Source organism: Cyclopterus lumpus, chromosome 9 (genome assembly GCF_009769545.1).
Source record: "Cyclopterus lumpus isolate fCycLum1 chromosome 9, fCycLum1.pri, whole genome shotgun sequence".
Classification (NCBI taxonomy): domain Eukaryota; kingdom Metazoa; phylum Chordata; class Actinopteri; order Perciformes; family Cyclopteridae; genus Cyclopterus; species Cyclopterus lumpus.
In genome coordinates this window covers 24096557-24110780 of record NC_046974.1, presented here as the reverse complement: position 1 = coordinate 24110780, position 14224 = coordinate 24096557, and positions in this window count along the sequence as shown.

Genomic DNA, 14224 nt, shown 5'->3' with positions numbered 1-14224 from the left:
CGAAATTCGCCGGGTGTTGCGATAGACGCGTTGCAAAATTTCGCTAGAGTTGAAATATTTCAACTTCCAGCCAATCAGCGTTGAGATGCTCCGCCCGTTGGGCTGCTGCTGCTCTGGTAGCGCTGGAAGCGGAAGTTATCAAGGCGAAGTCGGTGAAACTCCCCGAGCTGTGTGAGCCTACGAGTGGTGTTATGAACCCAAACACGAGGGCGTTAGATGTTCCGACGTTTATGGGATGTCCACAACAAGTATAAAGCAGAACTAGTGGTTATTTCGACCGTGGTGGATGGTGGAATTTATAATTGTTTTTACCGAGACAAGCCACGGAGATAAGCCACGCCCCCTTTTCGCAACTGGTTGCGAAAGACACAAATTAACACAACTTGACTGGCGAATAAACTGACGCGAGTAAAGCGTTGTGAATATTCGCAACGCGTTTGGTGTGAACGCACCATAATGCTGCAAGCAGTGCGGCTTTGTAGTTCACCAAAGTCGTACTAAATCATTTTGACAGAGTTTTTTGTCTACCACACAAAATCTCTTCGAGGTCAGTAAGCACAGCCAGAATTAATCCTTATATAAAGGCGCTCCGGATTATAAAGCGCACTGTCGTTTTTTGAGAAAATTAAAAGCTTTTAAGTGCGCCTTAGTGCGGAAAATACGGTAACCATGCTGAATAAAAACTGCATGGCCATAAACAAAACAAAATGAAAAATGGCCAAAATGATGACCCTTGACTCAATTGCATCCTGAATCACAAAAGAACATGCAGTATCCTGCAGCATCGGCATCTGACTGCTAATTGATTGTTCATCTGAAGAAGAAAGAATCATGAAACAAAATAGAAAGTCAAGAAGCACAGTTTGTGGCAAACACATTAAACAGTGCGCCTTTTACAGTCCATCAGATGAGGCTCTGTGTAGCCCAAGCACATCTCCCAGATAATATTTTGTAGGGACATATGTCACATCCTTGTTAGTATAACTATAATATGGAGTGAAATCTAACAGATTATCAGATGCTATGAGTTCAGTTGCTTGTGCAATGTTTGGAATTGTATATGCCATGTAATTTCCATCATAGCGAACAGTAGTATGCTGCTGCAACTCAAAACAATATAATGATGAGTTAATTACATAGATATTGCTCACAAGTCCAAACTCAGGTACATCATTAGAATTAACAGCAGTTATAAGTAATGTCTTCTCCCGTATATATTTATTACCATTTAGATTAATCCATTTAACAGACACTGCATTGTTTATGTCATCAGTTCCAAGGAAAGCCCTTGTTTTTTCTTTCAAATACGACATGTTGCGTATTTCTGAAGTTGGTCTCGTTAAAAAAAATTGGGTGTTCAGAATGACTTACATTTTGACAACATTTATACATTTGATTATGCCTTATTAAAGACTTGCAAACTTTCGAAAATTTAGTTTTGAGGCCCACTGTTTGAGGGGAAGAGACTGTTGAGGAGGACTCGGACGCAGAGTAGAGGTTTACCTGACAATCATTTATTTTCAACCAAAAATCACAGGGATATTCCTGGAAACAAAAAACTCCTCCGAAGAGGGATGAACGGGGAAATGCTAAACAAAACGGGAAGCCAACAAAAAACCTCTCTTAGCGAGGAAAGGAGAAAATAATACTCTATAACTAGGTTCGGTATGGACAAACCTAAGACTTGGACTTGACATAAGGCGGGTGTTCAAGGCGAAAGGACCTGACACACTGGCACAGGACAAGGGGAGACGCCGATTATAAGTACACATGCTTGATATTGCTGCCAAGACATCATTCACACCTCTCTGAAAAACAGTCAAGAAAGAAGAGCAAATTAAATCCAAACAGTCCAGTTTTAAAATTGTTTAGCACACAATCTTTTTTATAAATAATACAAATATTAATAAGAGTAACATCAATACAATGATGCTTTCAACGAATTGATATGGCATTATTAAAAAGTAAATTCAAAATATGAAATTATCCTAACTAGATAGGAGAGAGCAAATACATGGCATTATTAAAAATGAAATCTCATGGAGATACAAGTTAAGTTGCAGATAAGGTAACTGTAAACTGACTTGGATTTGATATGCAGATAATCAACAGAGCCACAGATTAAATGAATGTAATAAGTAGACAAACCTGTGAAAGATGGTGTTTTTCTCTTACAGTCAACATAATAGCAGTAGCTTGTCTGGTCAGAGTGTTACGCCTGATGTCATCCTTAAAAAAAAAGGAAAAAAGAGAACGTATAATAAAACACACTGTTGCCACAAACACTGATATGCAGTGATAAAATAGCATTTTATGACAATCCAGTTTAGATTTGTTTTGAAATGGTGAGACATAAACAAAAATATTGATAATAAAGCTTAGCTGTGTACTGAAGGAAACAACAGACTTACCTCTGACTGACATGATGCAGAAGAGTCTACAGCAGGACATGACCCAACAGTCATTACATCTTGCACCCTGTTTTCCACCACTGCTTCATCCGTTTGATGCTCTCTGTTTTGCACCGTCACATCAGCTGGCCGCCCAAGCATTCACCACTGAAGAGGCTTCCGGACTTGCTGTTGACCTCTCTCTCCTTGAGTTGCTGCTGCCACTTTCCAGGTATTGGTGGTGGTTTCTTCTAATGTGATACCATGGACTCGATACTCTTTGGTGCATCCATCAATTCCACAAACAACGCGAAAATCTGAACTGCGACTATGAGCAGTATTAATATGACTCGATAAAGATTTGAGAGTGAGAGCCACGAACACAAAGCAGATAACACAACGCCAAATCATTTCCCCCGTTTTTAGCCTGAGTTAAAAACCTGAGTCCGACCTGCGTTTGCCCCTGCTGTCTGACCCGTCTGAACCATGACCTGGTACGTACCATAATTCAGTGTCTTATGACAGCAGAAACAACTTGCCATTTATTAATTATCACGTGAGTGTGACTCGATTTTAATAATTATAAAATAATATGAACTTATTTAGATGAATATAATTTGTATAAATGCAAAATAAACTAATTTAGGCTGAGTGCCCACCCCCGCTCCCTCTTGGAAGATGGTACAATCCACCCTGTCGCGCTTCTTTTTTTTTTGGAGTCCGTTGCAATTTGAATTAGGCCTACGCAGCAGCTATTCCGGAGGTCACCTGCTGCTGCTCGAAATGTATTATTCTCAAACGTCGATTGTGGATATCAGTCAAAAGATGGACAAACTGGACGAGGCTGCAATTGCCACACTCAGAGGTATGCTACAGGGGTTACTTTTATGTTGCGCTGGCGTTGTTTACCTATCTTAACGATTCGTGGATTTGCTAACGGGTTAAAGTTTAGCAGCTAATCTACATCAAAAAAACGGCTGGTGTTGCATTATGATTCCCATCTAGAAATAGGTTAAATCTAATTAAGCTTTGGTTCCATTTTGTTAATATTAGGGGCTGTAAATGCTGGAGCCGTTGGAGCTCTTTTGCGCGCACAGGACCCCGGTTCAGGGCGCCTGAGTTTAATCTGTATGCTAACGCATTTGTTTAAAGGTGCCATTTGTGGTGCCAATTGTCTATCAAGCTTTACAAAATGTATTAACTGACATGAAATGTCAATGCATTTTATCTAGCAAGGCTCTATTGTCACTCTTACTGTAGTTTGCATGGCTTCAATATATGGACTGGTAATTTATAAATGCTGTCAAATTCACTCACTGCTCTTGAAGTAAAAATAGGAAAAATTTGTAAAATGTCCAAACAGTGCTTATTGTAGGTATTGTGGGTGTTGGCAAAATGTCCTCACCTGCTATGTTAAAATCTGAGGGAATTCAATGATAACCTTTGTTTCTTAGCCCTGACTGTAACTGTTCTATATTCCAGCTGCTAATATTGGAGAAGACTTACTCCCCTCGCTTTCCCGAGACGACATCAAAGACCTCTTTCCTGGTCCTGAAAATGTCTTGAGGCGGCGGGCTATACGGCTTGTTGTAAATAAAGATGAAAAGGTCAGGTTTGTCTTTCACAGTAAAACAGAACTGTTTAACAGTACAACATTTTTCCAATATCAGTTTAAATCTGGTTCATATACATAAATATGTCATTAGTTTAGAAATTTCTGCTTTGAGTCCATTTCAACATCCATCCATCCATTTTCAATACCGCTTATCCTCATTAGGGTCGCGGGGGCGCTGGAGCCTATCCCAGCTGACATAGGGCGAAGGCAGGGGACACCCTGGACAGGCCGCCAGTCCATCGAGGGCACATGTAGGGACATACAACCATTCACACCTTCTTGGTAATTTAGAGATCAATTAACCTGCAGCATGTCTTTGGACTGTGGGAGGAAGCTGGAGAGCCCGGAGAGAACCCACGCTGCCACGGGGAGAACATGCAAACTCCACACAGAAGGACCGCTCCGACCGGGAATTGAACCCGCGGCCCTCTTGCTGTGAGGCGACAGTGCTAGCCACTACACCACCGTGCAGCCCATTTCAACAGTGGATATAAAATAAAAAAGTGCTTTTTTAATCCCCAAAATGATAATGCTTAAACTAACAAGTAAGAACATACTATAACAAAGTTACACAATAAATGTTTGCGTAAATGTGTTTTAGGTGGATACTGCTCCCGAAATTCAGCAATCACCCCCCACTGGAGGCTGTGACCTTTCAAAACAGGAGGCCAATACTTCTAAATTTGTGACTATGTCAAACCCAGAATACATAGTCTTCACAGACAGTGAGCTTGAACAGGTGCGACGCTCCTACTTTGAACAGAAACGGCTGGGGACCGAGCACAATGTGACCCTATCCAAGGAGGAGCTCTTCTACCGACTCATAAGAAACACTATGACTAACATGATCTCCATCGCATGAGCCACAGAGGACTCCAGATACCCCACCATACATGAGGTGAATGCCATGGCAAAGCGACTGGTGGATTACTATCCAATGATAAAAGACAGGTCATCAAACAATGAGTGGGTGAGTAGATGTTGTCACTTTTGCTTGTTGCTGGTATGTGTTAATACTGAGATTTCTGTTCATACAGTGCGAAATCGTGACAGAAAGTTCAAATGGAGCAAGCTATAATTAAAAGCTATAATTAGATTATAAGAAAGTTTGAGCCTATTGTCATTTTTTTTAATGTTAACTATGTATGCCTCGCAGGAGCATGTTGCCAAAAAGCTCATGAAGAGACTCTCAAATGTCCGAAGTCCAAAGAAGGAAAAAGGTCCTCCTTCCAAGAAACCACAACAAGAAGTCAGTTCAGACATTGCAACTACTGATTCCAGTACATCCACCATTATTCTGGAATGGTCACCTGTTAGTCCCATGGGCATCCCAGTACATCTGTCACCTAGAACCAGCACCCCAGCGCAGAACCGGAACAGCAGTGATGAAGAATGTATGTATTGTATTACATTTAATTTGTCAGTTTTACTTGTTAGTTTGGAAATCTCATGTCCCCTTTCCACCATAACATTCCTGTAATGTCTTCAGCTTGTTCAGTTGACATCATGGACAGCCAGAAAAATCCAAGCAAGACACTACAAGACCCTCCAAGAAATGTACAAGTCCAAAAAGCCAAACAAAGCTGCGGTAACTCATTTGCTGAACATGGAATTTGAGTCTCGAAGACGCTTCATCACCTCTGATGTTTTAAAGGAGCAAGACAGAGCAACAAAGATTCTAGAGGCTTACCCTTGTTTCAGAGAACTGGATCATGTAAGTAATGGGTTTTTTTTAAGAAGAAGAAGAAGTCATCAGAATGTACTTTTTTCAGTTTTTTTTTTCTTTAACCTTTATGAGGTTATTTTGTATGACTCCTCTTCTGGATACTTTTGATTTAATTAATTTAAGTGGCCGTGGGACAGACAGTCTCTATAGAGTTAAGGGAGGGTAACTGCTCGAATGGAAGTGCAGAGAAGGGTGTAATACTACAATTCTGCTTCCTGATCTGAACCCTGAGTTGTCATGGATGTCCATTAATCAACTTGGTCAAATTTGCAGAAATGAGACCCGCTCCATCCAAAGTGGGATGAATGCCGTCTCTCCTCCTTAGATCAGGTTTCCCCAGAAAGTCTTCCACTTACTGTATCTACGTAGCCCATATTGTTTGCTGGACACCACCTCGACAACCAGCGGTTTAATGACGACACGCAGCTATACATGTCATCATTGATCAAATTGGGGAGAGGACCAGAGAAAACTCCGGAGTCCGACATTGTCTTGGCATTAAGTACACAACGATTCCACGTTCATTTTAGTGACCTCCGACCGCCGCAGTCGGGAGTCATTACCGCCGGCATGTATTATAATCTTACTGTATCTACTCTCATCTTTGGCCTCCGGGATGCACTTAACTATTGTATGTGGCTTCGCTATCTTCACGTTCCTGACTATGGAGCTGCCGATAACCAGAGTGCGTTTCTCAGCGGGTGTCGCTGAGTGGGGAAAAACGGTTTGAAACGTGAAGAGGTTGGTGGTGCTCAGTGGGCTTCTATTTAGACTGACTAATCCTTTGAACAGTTACCCAGCCTTCCGGCTGCGCGGGGGACAGCTAGCAGAAGCAACGTCTAGCTGGTCCGCACTGGCAACGGGTGGGGGCCAGTGTTAACTAACGTTAGTTAACGTAGCTAACGTCTGAGCTTCGATGGTGCGGAGCTGTGCATCTAACCCAATGAGAACTGCCTCCAACCTAGCAAATGAACTACACTTGTTGCATGTACCGTTATCATTAAGGGAGGCAGAGGAATAGCTATACATGAGACACTGAGCAAGAGGGAGGGGGAGAGGAGGAAGCCATCTCTAGCTGCTAAGCTGGCAACCAGAAGTGATGCAATATGCTTACCGGAAGAGAAAGATTGCGTTCAGGAGCACCAGGGAATCAAGATAGAGCACACAAAAGGCCAGGTAGATAAAATGTGCCCTGTTTCCAGCTCCTAATTGTCTAAGGCCATATAAGGCTTTAGGTATAGACATTACTTTTTAAGTGCATCCAAACATGGGATTTTCTTATCAGTGAGAAAAAATTTAGAATATTAGACTTATTAAAAAAAATAAGAAATGCGCTCAAAAAGTGCAACATGTAAAAGGATTAACCCATCAGCCCATCAACAGATGTGCAGTTAGACATGTGTTATACTATTTTTCACCATGTCTCAAAGAAATCTAAGCTTGTTCTTTCCTTTTTGGGGCCTTTTCATACTTTAACAATCTGGTGTCCAGGCTTTTCTATTGTTGCTGCATAAATCACGTGAATCTACAAACCTGTAGTATTCTAACAAGGTAAAAAATACTCCAAACAACTCCTTGCCAGTGCATTTCTAACATGCAAGATAACATGTTTACTAGTTTTATTAGACTTCTTTATTGTGTCTGAAATACTTCCAAATATCCCCCAAACACTCTTTTTGCCAAGTGAAAAAAATAAAAAAAGAATAAGTGAGATATTTTGTGTTGAGAAAGCTATGATAGGATATGGGAAAGGAAACACAAGAGACGATAGCAGTTCGGTCACAAAGGGCTTACATAATTGTGTTTAACAAGATGCTCTAACCTCTCAGCATACTATATATATAGTACATCTCTATAAATATTTGTCTGTAAAACATATATAATTTTTAAACATTTGGCATTCACAAAAACAAAAAAACATTTACATATCATTCAATATTCTCACCAACACTTCATCCTTGAATCCCGACTATTTATGTTGCATTACTCCTGAATCTTATCACTAAAATCTCACATGTCTATAACAATCGCATGCATCTCACTGTAGTGGGATTATGTCATAAGATTATAAAAATATAGGATGACCATTGTAAATAGAATTTGCCCAATTTACATTTTTGAAAGCATGTACTACTTGTCTCATTTAACTTGGCTCCACTGTGGATGATAGTAATGATGATCATCATGAGTAATGAAAAGAACAGTTACTAACATATTTCTCAAGCAAAAGCTTTTTGTTGGAACAGACCAAATAAAAGCCACTTACTGTTCAACCCGGTCTCACTCCCAGTTTATCAATTACTGACTGTTGGTCAGTGCTCCTCAGCATTCTATATCATCACACTGAGCTTTTCAACTAACTTCAATGTCAGAGCAAATGCTGGTGGAAGATGGGTCAAACAAAAAAACCTGTCCTTCACCCCGGAGACTGCTGTTTGTGTCCTTTGTGAAACAAAAAGTCAACGTTGATTTATATGTCACGTAACTTCCGTACTTAAGTAAGGCAACTTCCTTAGTTATTTAACCCAAACGACAATCTTTTCCTTAACCTTACTAAGTAGTTTAGTTGCCTAAAACTAAATAAGTATTTCACAATCTTTTCCTGATCCTAACAAAGACATAAGTTTATTTTGAAAAGACTATGCATGTAGTAACAAGTGGAAATGTAGTTGCTGGACATTTGTAGGTAAACATAGAGGAATATGAGGAGTAACCTTTTGTAAGATATTGTACAAAAAGTTGAATGAGGTTTAATCAATCTCTGAGATATCCTGAGTCCTTAGTGTTGTTAAAACAAAAAAAACATCCTATATTCCCCCGTAATGCAAGCATTATCATCTTTTTTTTTGAAGTGGTCATTTGCCTTTCATGGTAAAATTCACCACTGCATTTCAAACTATTTTGTGATCATACATTTGTAGTCTGCAAGCTGAGAAAAACCCGATGTCATCAGGGTTATTTTCTTAGACTTGACAAAGCTCATACAACTGTTTTGACTAATTAAAAGCATTGTATGTGTGACATTGTAATTGATATTTTTCAATATACAATTGCAACACTGACCTGTAGCTTCAGCTTTAAACACATCTGCAAAGCTTTAGTGCAACTTAAAACTCTTTAGTGGAACTACACTAAAATATTTCTACCATAACAGTCAATTCGTTATTTTCCTGAAACACATATGATCTGGCAATGGGATGAGATTAATTCACTCAGTTCCAGAACCAGTCAACATGTATCAGTATTTTCAACACAATCAAGTGACATGTTCTTGATTATAGTGGAATGATCCAGGTCGTTGCGATCTTTCTATATATTTTCTTTCTTAAATGTATTTCTTCATAAGTGGCTTTGATGTAGTGCTCACTTAAACAATCGTAACCGCCGCAAAGGATATGAAATGTGGCTTGAACATCTCAAGCAATAGTTTGTGAATGTGTGACGAATCTGGTGACCGAGACGGACCACCGCTGCAGCTGTTAAGTGAACACAACGTAGGCACGCATAGGGAAACCAGTAGGTTGGAAAACCAGTTGGGGTGTAACACCGGAAGTTAACGTGACTCCATTCAAATATATGATAAAGCGTTGTCTACTGTAAGTATGTCATTAAACAAACATAAATACTGAAGATATTACAACACATACACGCAGTGAAAGAACGATGTTTCTTTTTATTCACGTCACGTAATAAATGTGCGTCTTCGCTGAATAACGTTACTGAGATGCATGCAGTTTGTAGTCACGTATATGAACTGCTCCACATTTATTTGAAAGAATGAGTCACTAGTTACTTAGCAGATTAAGATTATCATACAACATATACTCAATTAATAAATTACATTACATGTAATTTAGCTGACACTTTTATCCAAAGCGACTTACAATAAGTGCATTAAACCATGAGTCCAAACTCAGAACAACAAGAATCAAGCGAGTACAATTTCTTCAATAAAGTTAAACTACAAAGTGCTATCAGTAAGAGCCATTTAAGTGCTACCAAAGTGCTACTACAGCGCTACCTTCCCTATTCAAGGTATAGTCGAAAAAGATGTGTTTTTAGTTTGCGACGGAAGGTGTAGAGACTTTCTGCTGTCCTGATGTCAATGGGGAGCTCATTCCACCAATGAGGAGCCAGCACAGCAAACAGTCGTGACTTCATAGAGTGTTTAGCTCATAGTGACGGAACTACAAGCCGATTGGCAGAAGCCGAGCGAAGTGAACAAGGTGGGGTGTATGGTTTGACCATGTCCTGGATGTAGACCAGACCCGATCTGTTTGCCGCACGGTACGCAAGTACCAATGTTTTAAAGCGGATGCAGGCGGCCACCGGTAACCAGTGAAGGTCGCGGAGGAGCGTAAATGAAGTGTTATTATAGATTAAACTACCAGCAGCGTATTAAAACTAGTAGTGAGTACTCGGGTACTCACTACTTACTTTAGTACTTTTACTTGAGTCATTTATTTTAATGCATGACTCTAATAAGTATAATAAGTTAAACTCTTTAACTTATACTTGTTAGAGTATTTACACCACCACAATAATACCACCACATTTACACCATGTGGTGGTATTAATATATTTATTTTTACAAGATCTGTATACTTTAATCAACACTTTTAAAATCAGAGAACACCAGAATGTGATCAAGTTGTTCATTTCAAGTTTATTACATAGTATAATCATATTCTGATGGCATGGAGTCTGCCATTGAAATGTAAATAGTGTGGCTCAACAGACCCAGGCATACAGAAAGATAGGCACTTAACGTACACACATTATATCAGATGTTAGTCTGCTGTACTAACCTCCTATGTCCTGCTTTCCATACAGACTACTGTAAAGGATATTAACCTCACTGCTTATCTTGCAGCACGCAACCAGGTGTGCGGCATCCATTTTATATTAATGCTTGGCGTATGGTAAACGGGGCTGCCTGACTATGATATGAGGGCACTCAAGGTTAGACACACACACACACCCCAGACTACTAAGACAAAGGACCATACAGCTCCCCGGCACTCAAGGTGAAAACAACAAGTCGTTTCTCAGAAAATGACTAACGAAACTTAGACGCACACACACATACCCCAGACGCACACACACCCCAGACTACTAAGACAAAGGAGCATACAGTTCCCCGGAACCAGGGGGGAACCAACAGATAGTAGCAAGAAAGATAACATACAGTTCAGGGTGAGAACCAACTACATCCCATTGTGGCAAGAATTGGGGAGGGTAACGAACAAGTTACTTCCCCGAAGGACCGGCCCAGTCCTCGCCCGCACTCTGCTAACTGAAGCCCATGCATGTATCTTGTGTAGTGATCTTTGATTAAAACTCTTGTTAAATTTAAAGTTACAAGTCTACCGTGAGTCTTTCAAGAACTGTACGCAGGGTAACGGTGAACCTCAACACTACCTATTAATATCTGGTAAAAAATATACAGTACATGTGAAACTGATGTACTGTGAAACTAACACCTGATTGCATGTGTTTGAAGTGTGTCATGTTGCTTCCCCTGCCTAGGTTAAATCCTAGGGACTATTAACCCATTCACACATGTGTATGAAGTATATTCTTTATATAATAATGTTAGAAACAGTCTGTTTCATTGGATTTGCCTGCTAAAAGCAGGTGAAGCAAAGATACTTTATGCCTTTACTAACAGTAATTTTGTGTATTTTCAAAATATAGGGTAATGGATGTGTTACAATGTTCCTTTCTCACGAGATGTGACAATATTTAATGTGTAAATGAATAGATGGTTGCATAAACATACCAGTTAGCCACGAGTCAGTATCTGAAAGTGGAAAGAGTGTTTTCACCCATTCAAGTGTGTGAAATAAGGCTTTTCCTTTCTGTAGGTCAGAATAACTTATTGTACTCTTGTCTTTTGTTTTCATAGAAACACGAACAAGTTACTTCCCCGAAGGACCGGCCCAGTCCACGCCCGCCTGCTCGCTCGCACTCTGCTAACCAATCAGAAGATGACATCACTCCGGGGAAGGACTCACACAGACCAATAGGGAGAGGACTCCTCCCTCACCAAAAGACTGTATAACCTGTTGCACGCTTTCATTCGCACGCTTCTTCTCGTAGGAGTCCGACAGCTTATGCTCTTGTGCTCGCTGAAGCCCATGCATGTATCTTGTGTAGTGATCTTTGATTAAAACTCTTGTTACATTTTAAATTACAAGTCTACCGTGAGTCTTTCAAGAACTATCCGCAGGGTAACGGTGAACCTCAACACTTTCCCTCTGTTGAACTTTAAAATGGTAAATACTGGTAACGGAACCGCATGTTCGGTCAGTTGAAAGAGTCACGCTCTCGTGGTCTGTGTGATTAAGACTGGCGTAAGTCACTGGGATATTATATTCCCACTTTGGTTTATAGTTAATGCTATTTGCTCTTATTTGTTGTTATCCAAATTACCTAAATTGGTATCTCATCTCCTCTTGTTAAATTCTAACCCCCTGGATATGCAGAATGGCTGATTGTTGTGTCTGTCAATGTTTAGAAAATGTCCGTAGATTCTTTAAAAGTAGCGGCTCTCAGGTTAAAACTTTGCCTTTTTATAATCATTCTTAAAGACAGAGTTTAAAGTGCATGATAGAGATATGCACAAAGTTTATAATAGTACAACAGATAGGGTTAACAGGTCTAGGTACACAGGACTGGAGCCTTTTATTCCTAATGTATTTTCCTTTTATTTTGATATTTCTTTTTATCTCTTATTTTTTTTATTTCTATTTATTCTTCTTGCTATACCTAAGCTCGACAATGGATTGCGGTGATTTTAACCTTGTGCTGGATGTGAGGATAGGTCATCCCAGAATATTTCCAAGTCGGCTAGAGTTGTGAACGATTTCATGCATAAGTGTGGTCTTTCAGATATTTGGAGGTTTAAGTTTCCCAACACCAGAGCTTACTCCTTTTTCTCAAATGTACATCATACCTATACCCGCATAGACTATTTCTTACTCTATAATAGACTGTTGCCTAAAGTTAAGTCCTGCTCGTATAATAGTATCGTCATATCTAAACAGTGCCATTCTATTTGATTTAGACCTCCCAAACCGCCCCCCTCCAAACAGAGTCTGGAGGCTGAACCCTCTCTTACACTCAGATGAACATTTTGTGGAGTTCATCTCAGCCCAAATACAATTCTTTGTAGAGACTACCTCCTCACCAGAGATCGCACGCTACATTATGGGAAACTCTTAAAGCGGCCAAATCATAGCTTATTCCTCTACTATCAAGAAACGGAAAAACTACAAACTGACCGAAATTTCTCAACAGATCCTGGATGTGGACTCTAAAAATGCTCATTCCCCGACTGCAGGTCTTTATAAGGAACGGTTAAGACTCCAAACTGAATTTAATCTCCTATCTACTGACAAGGCCACGTCTTATCTTAAAATCCAGACATAATGTGTATGAATTTGGAGATAAATCTAGTAGACTACTGGCTATGCAAGCCCGCCAAATGGCTACCACCCGCAATATCACAAAGATTCAATCAGACACAGGACAAACGTTGATAGATCATAATGACATAAATAAAGCCTTTTTACAATTCTATTCTAACCTTTACACCTCAGAACTTAACAATGACCTCGGCCCCTCATGTGCCCTCTTTATAATTTGACTATCCCTACCGTATCAGAGGAACAAAACACCAATCTAGGTGCAGATATCTCAGTTGCTGAACTCATAATGGCCATAAAATCTATGCAGAACAAGTCACCAGGTCCCGACGGGTTTTCCTATCAGCTGGCACCAACTCTTAAAGCAATGTTTGGAGAGGCACTCTCCTTAGGCATTCTTCCTATAACTCTGAGACAGGCCTCTAAATCCCTACTGGCTAAGAAGGATAAAGACCCGGTGTTCTTCTCATATTATCTCCGTACTTAATGTGGATTTTAAAGTGCTGTCTAAAGTCTTAGCTAAATGCTTGGAGAGCGTGATCCCAGATATCGTCTCACCTGACCAAACAGGAGTTATCCAAGGCCGGCACTCCCATTCAAATTTACAAAAACTATTCAATGTTGTCCATTCGGCCCCTTTAACATGCCCAGAGGTAAAGGTTTCTCTTGATGCAGAAAGGCCTTTGACCGGGTCGAGTGGAAATACTTATTTGCTGTCCTCCAAAAATGTGGCTTCTCTGAGGAATTCACTGCCTGGATCAGATTACTTTACTCCTCTCCCCTAGCCGCTGTAATCTCTAACAATACTCAATCTTACTATTTCCCCCTTGGACGGAAGAAGACAAGGGTGTCCTCTTTCCCCTCTCTTGTTCGCACTAGTCATCGAGCCACTAGCAGTGGCACTGCGACTCTGTAAGGACTTTAAGGGTATACCTCGGGGTGATTTAGAACTGAAAGTTTCTCTGTACGCGGACGATTTGCTGCTGTATGTCTCTAACCCATCTCTATCTCTTCCCTATATTCTAAATATCCTGAATCCTCCCCGGAGTCGTTGTGACTTACA